This window comes from Anser anser (assembly GCF_964211835.1).
Source record: "Anser anser genome assembly, chromosome: Z".
Lineage (NCBI taxonomy): Eukaryota > Metazoa > Chordata > Aves > Anseriformes > Anatidae > Anser > Anser anser.
In genome coordinates, this window is record NC_139723.1 from 24,901,714 (window position 1) to 24,918,337 (window position 16,624).

The 16,624-nt window shown below is 38.4% G+C and overlaps 2 long non-coding RNA genes across 3 annotated transcripts in view; both read right to left on the reverse strand.

The window, feature by feature from the left end:
- Positions 1–1,155, reverse strand: part of LOC310890144 — a 60,925-nt gene extending 59,770 nt beyond the window's left edge. Inside the window, exon 1 of the long non-coding RNA XR_014577063.1 lies at positions 1,012–1,155. This is a non-coding gene — a long non-coding RNA (uncharacterized lncRNA). The remainder of the gene's footprint in view (positions 1–1,011) is intronic.
- Positions 1,156–12,172: 11,017 nt separating this feature from the next.
- On the reverse strand, positions 12,173–16,239 carry LOC310889074. 2 transcript variants are annotated; one of them, XR_014576359.1, is made up of 4 exons: positions 16,175–16,239; positions 15,599–15,732; positions 13,838–13,916; positions 12,173–13,599 (listed from the first exon to the last, which is right to left on the reverse strand). It is a non-coding gene; the product is annotated as an uncharacterized lncRNA (long non-coding RNA). The 2 variants fall into 2 exon arrangements; XR_014576360.1 differs by lacking the exon at positions 16,175–16,239 and adding an exon at positions 15,812–16,166.
- Positions 16,240–16,624: the final 385 nt, after the last annotated feature.

A 16,624-nucleotide genomic window follows, 5' to 3' on the forward strand; every position in this document is an offset into this window, starting at 1 on the left:
AAAGTTATCATGACCCCCCCGGTCACCTGAAGGAACTATAAGTAATTCTATTAACTTGGTCAGTGAGTGCAAAGACATCCTTGACAACCCATCTCTCACTTGTATTAATACAGGTTTCTTAGGTATCAGTTACTGCATAACTTAAGGTAAAGTTTGCATGTTTTCATTTTACACACATAAAACTCCACTCAGCTAAGCCAACACATCTACAGTAGCTCAGGTTATAAAATAAGATTCAAAGTATTTTCTATAAAGGGCATGTATTTGATTTTGCAGCAGTGAAAATATATGTGAAAACAATAATGGAGATTATTTGTAGGATATTTTTCTTTAATGTTAATTGTTATAGTGCTTCTATACCACTTTTCCTACAAATAACAGTTTTTTATAGTTTTAATCAGTATTTTACAGTGTGATCTATGTCTGCCAAGACTAGATCATAAACTGTAAAAAATTCTCCTTATTCTTGTCATTCTTTAGGAAGTACAGAACTTAAAGTCTTAATTACTTCATAAGGTGAAACAGATTTTTTCTTTGCTGGAGCTACAGCTACTGATCAATTTATTTATTTATTTATTTATCTATTTATTTATTTATTTTACTCTGAAAGATAGACTGTGCAAAAATATCATTTTATCTCCTCTTCAAAGTACATCCCACTACCCTTTATTTTCACCTTCTAAGTTTAGGGACCAACAGTAAGCACTATGGAAAAAAAAATCAAAAACCTATGGGAATTTTGTTTAAAATATGCTGAAGACATTTCCATTAACCAAAGATTTTTGTTTGTTTGTTTGTTTGTCAGTTGGTTGGTAGTTTTTTTGATGAAGTTTAAATTTAAGACCACTTTTAGCAGGAAGCCAAACTGACAGAACCTTTGGGCATCTTTGCATATGATGATATGAATGCTGCAGAAGTTCTGCTGTGGTTACAGCATGGTCCCACAAGCTCAAATAAGAACAATTTTCATAAACTCAATATTAAAAAGAAAAAAAAGAGCAATGATCTCACCCTAAGTGTTTTCACTATCAGATGAAATTTCCAAATGCACACTCTTGTATTGCAGAAAACACTCTTCCCTCACCCTGGTGTTTCCACATCATTCGGATAAGCACTGGTCCAGGAAGTGAAAGAATGAGTGAGACTTTCATTTCTCCAATCTAACAGTGTGGAAAGTTTTTGCAGTCTGATCTGAAAGCATTGATTTTAGAAATGCCTACTTTTCATCATATCCTTGCTTTCTGTTGAAAGCATAGGGCAGAACCAAAATGGGGTGAAGCATGCCAGTGGGAGAGCACACACGAAGGCATTAACATAATCTGGAGTAAATCATCCCTTTTCCAGTAAAGCTTACAGATCTCTGCGAACATACCCAGGTTGAAGGACTGCTCTGTGTTGATTAAAATGCCAGGGAGAAGTGGACACTTAACTAAGATGGGACATACTTGTCAAAATTAGAGTAATTGGCCCAGTAATGATTACCAATGGTGTAGACAATGCACAGCTAATTAAATATTTGCTCTTTAACAGCCAGTATCATAGAGGGCTTCCTTTTTCATCTCAGTCCACACACCATGGGCTTTTACAGCCTTCAAAAAGAAAGGTAGATAAAAATTCCAGGGCAAAAAAATGGGAATAATTAAAAGATAATATGTAACACATACAGAACAAAGTAATAACATGGCACTACTTTTCGAGGAACTGAAAATCTTGCAGAAAATATCATATGTAATTTGGCTAGGCTATATACATATATATATATATTTATTATAAACAAATTTTGCTTCAAAAATTCACTGTTATCTCTATATATCTATGTACATCTATTTATGTTCTAAACCTGTGAGAAAAAAGGTGCAAATGCGCATTCACAATTAGTAAGACAAGAAACTAACTCCATGTCCATTGGGAATTAGGAAAATGAAGAACTTCTGGGCTCAGAATAGAAACTGATTTAGAAGACTTCTGTGTTGTAGAGAACCTGATGTGAAACAGACTGACTTCAGCAGTAAGACAACAGTTCCCTAATATCTCAGTTTCCTGAAGTTAAAGAACACAAAATATCTTCTTAGCTTTCCTGGGTGTGTTGTCAGGGAGTCCTGAGATTCCCTAATGGCTAGGTATGAGAAAAAGTAGGCACCAGACCTCAGAAACCCAGCCACAGAATCATGAATAAAAGAAGGCATGGGAACAGGCTCCCCAGGGAACTGGTCACAGCACTGAGCCTGCTGGAGTTCAAGAAACATTTGGACAATGCTGTCAGACATGTGGTCTGATTTTTGAGTGGTCCTCTGTGGAGCCAAGAGTTTGACTCATCGATCCTTGTGGGTCCCTTCCAACTTGGGGTATTCCATGAGTCTGTGATTCTATGATCAAAGCACACAGACTCCATCATCATTTGTCATGGTAAGGCTAGAGAAATAAAATTTTGCACTTTCTAGGGCCTAGATATCTTCCAGTTCCCCAGAACTCCCCCTTTTTTTTTCCTTGGGATAGCACTTTTTTAGAGGCCTGTCAAGATCTTATCCTGTTCCAGCTTAGCTCTGTATATATACCCTCCATTCTCCGGAGTAAAGCTCTGGGGCAACCACGTCAGGGAGACTGTAGAGTAACATGCTCCCTGTTCATACAGCCATTAACCTTTATCAAATCCAATTTAAAAGTGTGGTTTTTGTTGTTGTTGTTGTTGTTTTTCTCCCAGGTATGGTGCGTTTTTAAGTATATAGGAATGGAACAGTTTCACTTTAGAAGTTGCCATCTGTGCTTTCAGGTACAAGTCTCTGTTACAGTACTAAATTCATGCATTTAGAAACAAAAGCTGAGCTGACAAAATATAAACAGGAAAGCCTGTCATTGCCAAGTCTCTCATGTTTTCTTAGTCTATGTACCACTTTACAGTGATCAACCAGGATGATCTTAAAAATACATAAATATATAAAATATATAAATATATATATTTGTGTGTGTATATACATATGTGTATATAAGTGTGTATCTGTATATATATTTAAAAAAAATTAGGGTGAGAGAAATTGTTGTAAAATCCCCATCTCTGGAGGTTTTCAGAACTTGACTGGACAAGGTGCTAGATAAACTCGTCTAGGCTCCCTTTTCCCATGAAAAGTTGAACCTGATGATCTTTCAAGGTCCTTTCTAACCTGGGCTATTCTATGACTTTACGATTCTATTGGCTTTGGAGACTTCAGAGAAAGTCTCTAGCATCATGAGGGTGAGCATATTTCCTTTTTTGTTTGTTTGTTTTTTTGTTTGTTTGTTTTCCCCTTCATCTGTTTTGGTTTATGCACACACAAAATTCACAGTAAGTCTGAAGGGAAGGGAAGAATATATTCCCACTTCTTCACTCTGTCGCTCCATGATATAGTCCTTTTTTTTTTTTTTTTTTACCTTCCCTCTGATTCTTAAAAACTCAATTTATTCTGACATAATCAGCTATGATAAGTCAGTCAATAAACATGTCTGCCTCAGGGGAAGATTTCTGGAGTATCTAGAAACACTTTACCAGTCCCCACACAAACCATGGTATGAGCCTGGGATTAGACAGAGGTCAGTTTAAGCCTTTCCTTAGATGTGTGATGTAGCTGATGTGTTCCTGGTTGCATATGTAAAGTGCCCAACAACACCCCAATTATACACCATAATTCTAGATTTTATCATCATGAAGTGGATGAACATCCAGTAGCTATTGAGGTGTCCACTCTGGTGCACCTAGCCATGTTTGCTACTTGCTTTACTCTCAACAGTGGGGAATGAGTTAGATGACATGGATAATTTGTACTAAAAGGAGAGTGTTTCTAAGGCCCCTTTCCATTTCCACTATGAGTGGCCTAATAGCCAGTCAGCTAATGCTTTGACTGATAGCCTCTTTGCCTCTGGTTCATCTAGTCATGGGATGTTCTTCCCAAACAGCTTGTACCTTTTAGTCATTCTTCACCTTTATCCTTAGATCTCGATGCTCATTTTGGCTCCTCTACAGAAATTAAAAGATCCCAAATTAAACCTGCACAAACCAGTTGAAATCAAATAATCAGCAGAAGCAAACATAAAGATTAGCTGATTCTCCCACAAACCAACCTCAGCTAAGTACTGAGCTGAGAAAGAAATATACTTGGTTGCAAGGCTGAACCAGTTAGAAACAAGTAAAGGAGCTAATGTTATCTTTCCATTTCAGACACTGGTTTAATATATCATCATCTGCTATAAATGACTATTTGAGACTCACATTTTTATGTTATTCTTACTTTTCTATCATTATAGCTGATGATTAAAATTAGGCTGAAGAATGCTTTAGTCTGTTTTATGCACTCTTTAGTAAAGAAAGAAAAAGACAGAACCTGAACAGTTTCATTTCCCCCTCTAACCTGTAACTTCAGGAAGATTTGTTTAATGAAATTTTCAAAAATAAAAAATAAAATAGGGTAATGGGGTGTGGTGGTTTTACCCAGCAGGGCAGCCAAGCTCCACCACAACCACACTCTCACTCCCCCTCCTCAAAGAGAAAAGGGGGAGCAAATACGATGAAAAGGGCTCAAGGGTTGAGATAAAGACAGGGAGATCACTCAACAATTATCGTCACAGGCAAAACAGACTAAGCATAGGAATATTAATGTAATTTATTACCTCATACTAACAACCTAGAGAAGTGAGAAACAAAGGAAAGAAACCAAAAATGCCTTTCCCCCATCCACTCTCTTTCACCAAGCCATACAGGGAAACAGAGAATGGGTGTTGCGGTCTGCGCATCTCTAGCGCTTCTCCTCCACCACTCCTTCTCAGTCACTCTCTGCCCCTGCTCCCCGTGGGGTCCCTCCCACGGGATGCCTCCTTCCCGAACTGAGCCTGTGGGGGCTGCCCACAGGCAGCAGCTCTTCAAGAACTGCTCCCACACGGCTCCGTACCACGGGGTCCATCCATCCCCCAGGAGCAAACTGCTCCAGCACGGGTCCCCCACGGGTGGGCGGCAGCTCCCCCCAGACCCCCTGCTCCTGCGTGGGCTCCTCTCCACGGGCTGCAGCTCCGGCCCGGGGCCTGCTCCTGCGGGGGCTCTCCATGGGCCGCAGCCTCCTCCAGGCCACATCCACCTGCTCCACCGGGGGCTCCTCCACGGGCTGCAGCGTGGAGATCTGCTCCGTGTGGGACCCATGGGCTGCAGGGGGACAGCCTGCTGCACCAGGGGCCTCTCCCTGCACAGGCCACAGGGGAACTGCTGCTGCCTGCCTGGAGCACCTCCTGCCCTCCTGCTGCACACCTGGGTAGCTGCAGGGCTTCTTCTCATTCCTCTCTCTCCCAGCTGCTATTGCTGTTGCTGAGCTCCTTTTTTTTCTTTTCTTTCCTTTTTTTTTTTTTTTTTTTCCCTTTCTTAAATCTGCTCTCACAGAGGCACAAACAACATCAAGTATTGGCTCAGCTCTGGCCAGAGGCAGGTCCCTTTGGAGCTGGCTGAAACTGCCCCTTATCTAACATGGGGCAGCTTCTAGACTCTTCTCACAGGGGCCAGCCCTGCGGTCTCCACTACCAAAACCTTGTCACATAAATCCAATACATGGAGACAGAAGACAAAAAATAAAAGAGTGAGATTGGTAAGCTAAAGGAGTACAACAATTCTAAATAAACAATTAGGAGATCAAAAATGAAAGACAATCATAGACTCTGCCTGCAAGACATCACCTACATGTTTAACTAAACAGGAGTTAATTATAGCTTCTTTAAATGTGTCATCAGTTAAACAAATAGCATGTAGATAAGAAAACAATTTCTACATATCTTGGCAAAATGCAATTTCTTAATTTATGGCACCTTTTGGATGACGATAAAAGTAAGACTGTAAGAGCTGTCATACATAGAAAAAATTGGATTTTTTTTTTTTGAGCTCACACTGTCATTTAAATACAGTCTTGTTTGAAATTATCCCAAAGAAAGAGATTAACTTGATCTAACAAGGAGTAAGGCTAAGTCCAAACTGTTTACTTTATGAGTACTGTTTACCTTAAACTCAGAGGGGAAAAAAAACAGCTTTATTAGTTGAATTTTCCATTTTGTTATTTTCACATGAGCTTATTTAAGATGCTTTCCATTGATAAGAGTTTGATGTGAAGACATGGGAAATGCAAGTGTCATTACCAAAATAAAAGAGACTTTGACAAGTATTATAAGTAAATATTAAGGTTTTGTACTTAATCTCATGTATATATATTCAGAAGCTTCTTATCAAATAAGATTTAATCAATGTCATAAGCTCAGGGACACAGCAAGGAGACCCAAGAGAGGGCTTTCTACATTCTTAATTGACTGAACTTCAAGAAGCAGAAATCAAATCATCAGAAGTCAAGGACCGAACATCCAAATTAGCTGCTATTCATATAGCCCAGTTTCAGCTGAGACGCTCAGCTGCAAAGCAGTGTATTTGTCTGTAATTTTGAACTTTTTGTAGGCAAGTAAAAGGCAGTACTGAACACTGGAGCAGAGACCAGAGTATCATATGTTTAAAAATTGCAATGCATTCCTTTTATCCCAGGACTTTTGTTCTGATTGTTTTACCATGTCTAAGTCTCTATGTTTCCTATGCTTATGACTTCCCTAACAAAATCCACTACTAATGTTTTCAAAAGGCTGGGAAGGATTAAAACAAAAGTAGGTTTTCTTACTGTAACTTGCTGGGGCAGCAGGGTTGATACTGAATCTTTGTGTTCAAGAATTTAGAATTGTGGGGCATCCAGAGAAGATCTGTTTCCAAGAAAGACTGAAAGGGAGGGCAGGGGTGGAGGGTAAGAGACAGGGAAGAGGAGAGAGAATGAGAGGGACAGAAAGAGGGGAAAGCGAGAGAGGGAGAGGAGTAAGAAACTGAGTGAGAGGGCATGAAAGAGAGAAGGGGGTGTGGGGGGGGGAGGCAGAGAATGAGAAAACAGAGGGGGTACAGGTGAGAGTGTGTGAGAGAAAGTGAGGAGAGAACTTTATCTTGGTATAACCAAGAATTATTTCAGACATCTAACCAGCAACTTTCTAATGAGAAGTAAACAAATCTTCACAACAAACATTTTTCTGCCATCATTTTTCCTATTTTGTTAAATTAATTTTCATCTTCATTTTTCTGAAACTCTTTTAAACCAGAAGTTTTCCCCTTTTTGCTGCCCATGCCAACTGGCCATATCCACAATCCACTGACTGCCAGGTCCTTTCAAGGGAACTGGTCTGCCCTGTCAGAGGCAACTACATTTGGACTACAGTGCTGCAAATCTGTGACATCAAAATACTTCCAAAATGCCTTTCTACCAGTAAGCAGGTCAGTGAGTCCAAGTGCAACAAACATGGAGCTTAATCTCTTTGCTGTGAAATGGTGAGTGGCTATTCAGGTTCCATCCCTTCAGGCACTGTGATGTACTTAGCAGAAAAGCTGTATTTCTGTCAAACTGTGTTTAAGGGTCATTCTATATTAAGTTGGTATGAGAATCATTAGCAGTTTTAGAATTTGGAGTACAGAAGTAACAAGCAAAAAAATAAAATAAAATCCCCACAAACAGCCCACCCTCTATTTGTCACCTCCTGAAGATTCAGTCTGCAAGAGGCAGTTCATTGTGTGTACTGTGTGCACTATATAAAATCTATTACAGCCACTGATTATAATGAAGACAGTGTTTTAATAGGGTGGCATCATCTGCAGCACTTCAGCTGGGCTATGGCTGCTTTCTTTAAAAGAGTTTGATTTGTCTAATCACAGCCATTTTTCTGGGATGCTAACCACAGACTTCAAGCAGAACACATTCATCCCTCATGGTGTCTTGCAGCATACAACGTGCAATAACATAAATGGGGGCCTGAAAAATGGGATCAACATAGAACCAAAAGCCTCTGCTAGAACAACTGGACAGCCTGAAGGTGAGTCACAGAGATGTGAAGGGTTATTGAGAACTTCCCTATGAGCCATCTTAACTCTGAGCAACTGGTCGTAAATTAAATGCCCATTCAATACTTTTCATTAATGTGATTGCATACTGTTTTCCACAGAATTTCTTTGAAGAACTACAGCTTAAAATATATGCTAAGCTGCAAACAAAAAGACATACAAAACACCTTGAAAATGATAAAGAGATGGTATTATGTTTTGATCCATTCCTGTATCAGAATGTAGTACAGAATGAAATGCTCTCATTCCATTGGACAGTTTCTCCACCAATATTCAGTCATCACTGGTGTTCGGGCTATTCCAGGCTACTCCCAAGTACTACTGTGCTACTGCTCCCTGTGTCTGTCCAGCACAGTAGCCTCTGAAATGAACAGGATGCAAGAGACATATGTTGGTCTGGCAGTAAAGCTCTTTTTGCTGGCTGTAGCTTAACAGCAAAACCAGATTTAACTTCCTCTTCTCTGTGTTACTGGCAAGGGAAAGGAAAAGGGTGCGGTGGTATGATAGGGGCTGTGACTGCATCCTATCACTTAGATCTTGCATCATGCTTACCAGAGTAACTTAAAACACAAGATAACAGCATATTAACCTTTCATATTTTTTTCCCTGTATATTATTTCAGTTAAATTCTCAATCAGGAGGAATGTAGATTTTTTAAAACCCATTGCTAAGAATTAACAGTTGTCACTCTAGCAATAAGAAGCATCAAAGAGTTATGTATTCCTTTGATTCTTACTAGAAGTTATGGTTATTTTTAAAACTATACGAATGGCTGTGGTATACAAACCAATTACACACACATCTGCCTAACAATGGGTTAGCATGAGGGTATTTGATGCCAGCAATGTTTAGTCCTGTAGTCCTCATCCAGGCTCTTTTCAGAAGATACTAGCTCTCTCAAATAAGATTAACAGTGCCAAGCTGTGTACGACAGAGTTACACAGATGTCCTTTGCTAACTGCACACGGCTATCTGTTTTTGAAACACAAGGAAAAACAAGGAAAATTAACAAGGAAGCACAAGGAAAAAAGGAAAATTAACAAGCTAAAACAAGGTGACTTTATCATAACTTGTAAATGAGAATTGCCCACAGAACCTCTACTGTAGCCAACTCACCATTAGCCACAAACACTGCCAAATACCTTACGATGTCCAGGAGATCAGTAATGCAAAGTAATTCGTGTTCTGCATAGAGGCATCAGGGACTTTGTCAGTCTTTGTAGACAGCTCTACTAAAAAGGAAGATATACCTCTCTACCATGTTTTACTGATACCAGAAAAACTTTTGCAGGTATGGGGTTTTCCATGGTGCTTCCCATGCTGTTTTCTGCAGGCAGAATGACCACAGATCATAGGATTTCTTCCTTTTAACAGTTAAGTGATTGACAGGTCTCCCAAGGACACTTCAGCTCAACTCAGCTGAGCTCCAAGAATACTTTGATATTGCTGAGGGGCACCTCCATGGATCAGGGAACACAAAGATGGACAGTCTGACTTTGCAGTTTGTTTATCAGTCACACTTAAAATGCCAGAGTTGCAGCGATCCCATTTAATTACATATATTTGAAAGTTATTGCCCTCTGAAAATTTGCATAAACATTCCATGCATATTTTATAGAAAAACTGACAAAACACATTTACAGAAAAATGGTATTAAGCAGCTGAATAGTTTTGGGGAAAGAATATATGCAGGCCAATTATGATCACATTCATTTAGTGATATAATATAATGAGTTAGGAAAATGACAGTATGAATGTTATCTGCTTTCCAAGGACAAAGCTCATGGAACACAAACATGAAATATCATTTTTAGATGAGAAGCTTGTGGAACACAAACATGAAATATCATTTTTAGATGAGAAACCCATTAAGAACCATTTCTCTTTTTTTAAGATAATCAGAATAAAAGAAGTAGTTACAGTCTTCTCGATGATAAATGTTAAGAATATATGTGACAAATAAAGACTTTATTTTTGTCTTTGGCATTTAGGGCTTGCACTGATCCTTGAATATCAAACATACACCTTCCCTCACCCGCCCATTTCACCTTACTCACTCCTATATAAAGTGAGGTTTCACAATCACATTTTTAATAAGACACACAGACACATACATACAGACCTTTGTTATTAAGTACTGAGTTGTAGTTTGTTGTTTTGTTTTTAAGTACTCAGAGGAATGAAAAGCTAGTATTTTACAGTCTTTTAAAACCAAGCTTTATTTTAAATAACACTTCAGTAAGCAGCTCCCTTTCCAATAGACTTGAAACTTTTAAATATATTAGCTAATTGCTTTTTACACAACTTGTATTAAGAGTTGTCTTAAAATATTGAATGAAAAAAAAAACATATACAATATTTATTAAATAGGTTTTACCTAAAATATGCTTAAATAGACAGAATGTATGCTTACAGTCCTGAAGAAAGGTAGCTGCACTGCCCCAGGAATGACCTAGTAATACAGGAGGAAGTATTCTATGCAACTGCATGAAAATATTTTACTGTAAAAATTACAACCATGTACACTTCTCAGCAAGCTGATATGTGTCTCTGTTGGGAAAACTTCTATTATGTCCCTCACAGAAAGTAGGCAGGAATGTCCAAAAGCAAAACTCCCACAGAGATGAAGGTCGTCTAGAAGAGTGATGTTTATAGCACCCACATAAGCGTGTTTATAACCATCCAGTTTTCCCTGTCATGACATCTTATACTTTCTAGTAAATAAATGTCACCATGTAAAATCCAGCTGATTAATCAAGATTTTTTTTTTCCCTTGTTACTCTGTCACTGATATTTGAAACTGTAATTAACTAATACAACAGAAAACATAAATGAGAGGGATGATCCGAACTGAGTTTGCAGTTCTAAACCTACATGAAGATAATTCATTTTCTTACATCAGATAAATAAAGTGTATGTAAGCAATGGTAACTGATAACTTCAGTAAAGGAAAAATCATTTCTTGTTTCTTTCCCTTCCTCTGTCATTGTTAAGACTAATTCCACCATCCCTGAGGTACACAGTTTCCAAATACCAATTACCTTTATTGAAAAAAATATTTTTTGCATACAAGCAGTACAGAATATATGTCTGTACATATATTTCTGGATTTTCCCAGAGTAACGTAAGTCCCTTTCAGTAATGGGATCCTACTCAACATGGTAATTTCATCATTTATAAATAAATTAATATATAGACTCTTCTGAAATCCTTTTAGTCATTTCCAGTCCCTTTGAACCAAACTTTTGTCAGCTTTCTTCTGTGAAACATCATCATGATAGAAGATATTTTTTGCCAATATTTTAAGCTAAACAGAAGGAGCCTCCAGAAAAATAAATAAATAAATAAAATAAAATTAATCAGAATGTCTTACCAATGAAATTCTGAAAAGCATACCCTTTGAAACTGTTTCATCTTGAATATTAAGCTTGTGTGGCTGATCATTTGAGAATACTTTATGTTGAATATTTGGAGTATATAACTTCCATATCTGCTTCACCATCAAAATGTTTTCTAATACTAATTTAGCACAAACTTTCACTTTATTCTATATGACCAAAGTGGAATATACTTTGTTAAGGTCTATGTGATTCTTCTAAACCTCATAGAAGTCTTGCTATGATTGATGTATTTTTCTGGGGAAAATGAATGTGACCATTCACTGTTCTAGACAAGTATACATGTGAAGTGATAACACCTGAAAGAAAAGAAAGGATTGAAAATATATAAAACAAGGGACTGATGTGTCTGCAAATTTACACCTGAATGAAGATAAATAGGCTTTACATTATGGACATTTATTCTCAGTAAGTGATAATAAAACGTTGCTGTTTTTATCTGCTATCTGGCCATGTTCAAAAGAGAATTTGTTTTAAAAGCATGAGGCACCCCTCAAAAACCAGGACTGGACCGTAAGTCTGGAGAATGCTAGAAAGGTTGCACTAATTCCTTACTTTATACAATTAAGAGAGAAATGAGCCTGCTAGCATTTCTTCTTTCACATATATTTGCCAAGTAAACGGGTGGCTTAATATATTGCTTTTTCACTCAGCAAATCTTTTAGGTAGGTTTACATTATTTTGACATTAAAGAGCCTGAAAATTGAAATCATCTTTGACCAGCTAATCGTTGCCTAATATCTGGGAGCTTGAACAAGATTGATTAAGATTTTATTGACTTTTCAGCATCAAATATTACATTTCAAGAGATGCTCTGTCATTTCTCTGGCAATATGATAAATTTCATAGTGATACTTTGCAAAATATAGCTTACAGTAATGGCTTGTGCTCTCTAGTAAATTTAGTTTACACCTACGTATATATACTTATATATATATATATATATATATACCCATGTAAGCTCACAAAAAGCAGAACATTGCTTGAAGACTTTGGCCTTTCACTTTAAAAGAAAGGGCAAGGACTTGGCCAGAGAAAAATAATTGAATTGCTTACCCTTATCTTTTTTATAGCTCAGTGCCGGTTGAGACACTGGAAGAGGAAAAAAACAAAACAAGAGAAAACAAAACAAAAAAAACACCTTTGTATTCATACATATACATATGCTAATTAAGCAGAAATTGAATAAGTATGCTTCCTCAGCACTCTGTAATGATGCCCAAACTGTTTTTTTTTTTTTGTGTGTGTGTGTGTGTGTGTGTGTCAGAACAGTATATGGACTACAAAGTTGTGATATCCCTAGTTAAGAAATGCTGTATCTGTTCATTTCTGGTTCTATTTTCTCTTTTACTTTTGTATCTTCAGCCGGCTTTTAGCTTCAATAGTCATCTTAGAGTGGTTGTTCAATCAAAAATGGCATATTTTATGATTACAAGTGTCTGACAAAGTCAAGAGCATTTATTCTGTGCTCTCTTAACCAAAGACTAATGCAACATGAAAAAAGGTATTACATGTAAAAAATAATCAGCAATGTTATGATAACTTTAGTCCAGAAATTTTTCCTGAAGCAGATTTATTACAAATCTGCCACGAAATTAAAATGCTGTACTTCCTTTCCCTCCCTACCCCAGCCTGATTTCAACAAATAAAGAATTGAGAGGCATTCAGGTTGTTTTTCTAGTTCTAAGATGAAATCTCTGGATAAAAAAAAAAAAAAAAAAAGAGGAAGAGAAACCACTCCAGAAACCACTCCATAAGTCAGAAGTGTTTGGTCAGTGGTACTTGAAAGATGGGATTTCACAGGCTGCTGTTACGCTCATGCCCATGTGCATAAACAAACAGCCCAGTAAAACCTATTGACATTGCTAGTAATATGCCATGAGCTTTGCAACTAGTCTTCAAGGCCGCAGGACTGAGGTTTGTCACTAGCTTGCTCTGATCTTTTCTGCCTTCTGCTTTGCATTGCCTGGTTTTGTGGCAACAGCAATTTCTAACTGACCAAATGTCTATGGCTAATTTGTTGTAACACGTATGTATCTCCCTACGGCACAGTAGTGTTTTTTCTATAGATAGCAACCAGCAGTCACCAGATATAGCATGAGATAGTATTCTGATTTTGTGCTGAGAAGGTCAGGCCTGGAACAACACCAAAAGCCCCACAGGCAGGAGGCACAAAATGTGGCATAGGACAGTGGGGTGGGTGATGGGGCACAGACTGGGCCCTGGAGAACCACTGTCTACAAACCACTCATGAGTAATTAGGTCAAAAAGGCAGACCTGGAGCTGGGAAAAAAAATAATCTGATTTTAGGTGTAACAAAAAACAACAAACAAACAAACAAAAAAAGCGCCCAACATACATAGGCATCTAAAATATGCATATAGGAAATTTGGATATAAACAGTAGCTGCAGACTAGTGAAGAATAGCACAATGTAAAGGTACATTGGTAAATATAAAAATGGCCCCAAGTGGATCGTAGGGTGAGAAATAAGAAGCCACCAACATGAACACTGCACTTACCATGGCAAACTACTCCAGGAGCTCACAACACCCCTTAATGTACCACGAACCATGAGAATGACTATGTTCACCTAAGGACCTGGAGGAGAAGAGGGAGCAGAGAAAAAGCAGAAACTAAGTGACTGTATTATAACACAAACTGTGTTGTTACTATTACTGAGATTTTTTTCCCTGTAGTCTAACTGTATTATTGTTCCTTCTCTGTAGTAGTGAGATCTAGCGTAGTAATGATTTTTAAATAAGACTGTTTAGATTTCATTGATGCTGAAGAACCTTTTTGATGAGCTCTGCTCTCTGGGGACAGCGAAAGGACCCGAGGGAACGGCATGGAGCTGGGACAGGGGAGGCTCAGGCTGGGTGTTAGGGAAAGGTTCTGCACCCAGAGAGTGGTCAGGCACAGGGACAGGCTGCCCACGGCAGTGGTCACGGCACTGAGCCTGCCGGAGTTCAAGAAGCATTTGGACAACACTCTCAGACACAGAGTCTGATTTTTGGGTGGTCCGGTGGACCACCCAAGTTGGACTCAATGATCCTTGTGGGTCTTCCAACTCAGGATATTCTATGGTTCTATGACCTGTTCTAGGATCACAAGATTACTTCCAGCACTGAAATAGGCCAGCCTTTTTTTTTTTTCCTCCTTACCTACTGTGGGAGTAAAACAGACAAGAGCAGAACAGAGAGCTCATCAACCAGTCATCAAAATGTAATTTACTATTTTTTTTGTATTGAGTTGGAAGTGGCCTGGCTGGTAAATTCAACAGGTTAAGGTGGACTGAAATATGTTTTAATAGTTATTGCTTGGAGACGCTCCTTCTTTTTACTGTTCTCTCAAAATTTCTAGCCCATCGTTTCAGGCTTCTGGTTTGGTTTTAAATGCTTGTAGCCTATCTTTGGCATCAAAGAAAATATTTTTGTCATTTAACTTATCAGATTCAGTATTTCAAGATCTTTAGGATCAGTTACAAAAGTACCTAGAGAAGGAAGACTGATTTTCACTCACATTTATAGCCCCTCACACTGCTATAGACATCCAAACTACCCTCAAGAAAAAAAAATCATTAATCTTTCCACCTCAAAGCTTCTGGCAGTGCAGCAGTGATGTAAAATTGCTACAGAATCACTTCCTGTACTTCAAGTCTGTGTATGAAACTGTTCCATAAGCAGTGAACTGTTTCCCAAAGTATACAGTAGTTGAAGGGCTTCTGGTTACTGGAGTTTTCTGAATCGTTTCTATACAAGGCTTAATAGCTCTTTATTACTTAAAATTCATATTCCAGAAAAGACCACAATAAAGGGAGAAGTCACCAGTTTGCTACCTAAGCCTTTTGCCAGAAGTTGACAAAGACAATGGTGCATAAATTCCTTACATTTCAGTTTTGCTTACACCCTTGTTCAGAGTCCTGAGAAAATGAACAAAAGTTCCAGGCGGTGAACGAGGTAATTTTTGCCTTCTAATAAACATAAATCATTGGGCTTAATGCAAGACAAAAGCCACCTCAGGGTAGATAAAGGGGCTAACAGGAATTTTCAAAATAACGCGGTTCCATGAACCTAAAGTAAACCAATATCTACTTTAGAGCCCTCTTCCTCAGTGAGGCAGCAGCTGCCTCTGCTGCACACACTTACCAGGAACCCTTTCTTATCCCACCTGAATTGACAGGCAAAGGTGATTGAACTGCCATGACTCTTGCATGGTCTGCAGGCACTGCCACACAGGCCCTTCCTGCTACACCAAGGGGGTGTGCAGCACTGAGGGGTTACCTGGTTCTTCTCGATGCACAAGGCTCCTAAAGTGCGTTCCAGCTTTATAGCTTCTCTTTCCCTGGTTTGTAGCTTCTCATGTTCATGTTGTTCCAAACAGAACATTTTTCCACTTTAAAATAAAGGACTCGTTTCTGTAAAACAGAGTAGGATTTTTTTTTATTTTTTTATTTTTAAAAGGAAAAATCTAAAAGCCTTGTTTCAGACTTGAACCTGTTAGACCCTGTGTTAGTCCTTTTCTTTCTACTAGATTCAACAGGGTACTTCTTCCAGAATGGTTTTTTTCTTACCGGCCACCACACCTATCTCTAGAGTATGTCAGAGTCTTTAACCACCCTCCCTGCTACAATGGTATTGCTTCTTTCCTGCTTTTGAATTTGTCTGGCTTCAGTTCTAGCCATTCATTCCTTTCAAAGCCTTTTTTACTTTTTATACTTTTTGCTCCTGGTACTTTCCCTATGTAACTGTGTATAGAAAATGTTATCTCCTGGATTGTTTCTGCATCCTACCGGCTATTCACAGTGGTATTTAAAAACAAACGAACAAAAAACAACAACAACAAAATACCAAACCAACCCACAAATATTCCTCTGCTTATTGTGTGTTTATCACACATAGCATACTAAAACCATCTAGCTACCAGCTATCTCTAATTCTTGGCTTGCTGCAGGATATATTTTAAGGTAAGAGGAAAGCCTGATGGCCATCACCTGTGATGCATACTTGCCTGCTCCAGAACTTGCTCATTAGCCTAAAAGATAGTGTTTTGTGGTTGTTGTTGTTTATTTGTTTGTTTGTTTTAAGAAAGGAATGACTGGCATGTGGTAATCTGTGAACAGAATCATGGTTGCCCTTTGTCCACACTAGGTACTGCATAGAAAACAGTGTTTTTTCATGTTCTTTCATTTCAATACATTTGCGTAGCATCACAATAACTAGTGTGTTAAAGGACCAGTAAACTGAAGGTATGAACAGGAATGTTTATGAAGCTTCTGCGCTGATGAACCTCATTCAAGCAGCTTATGA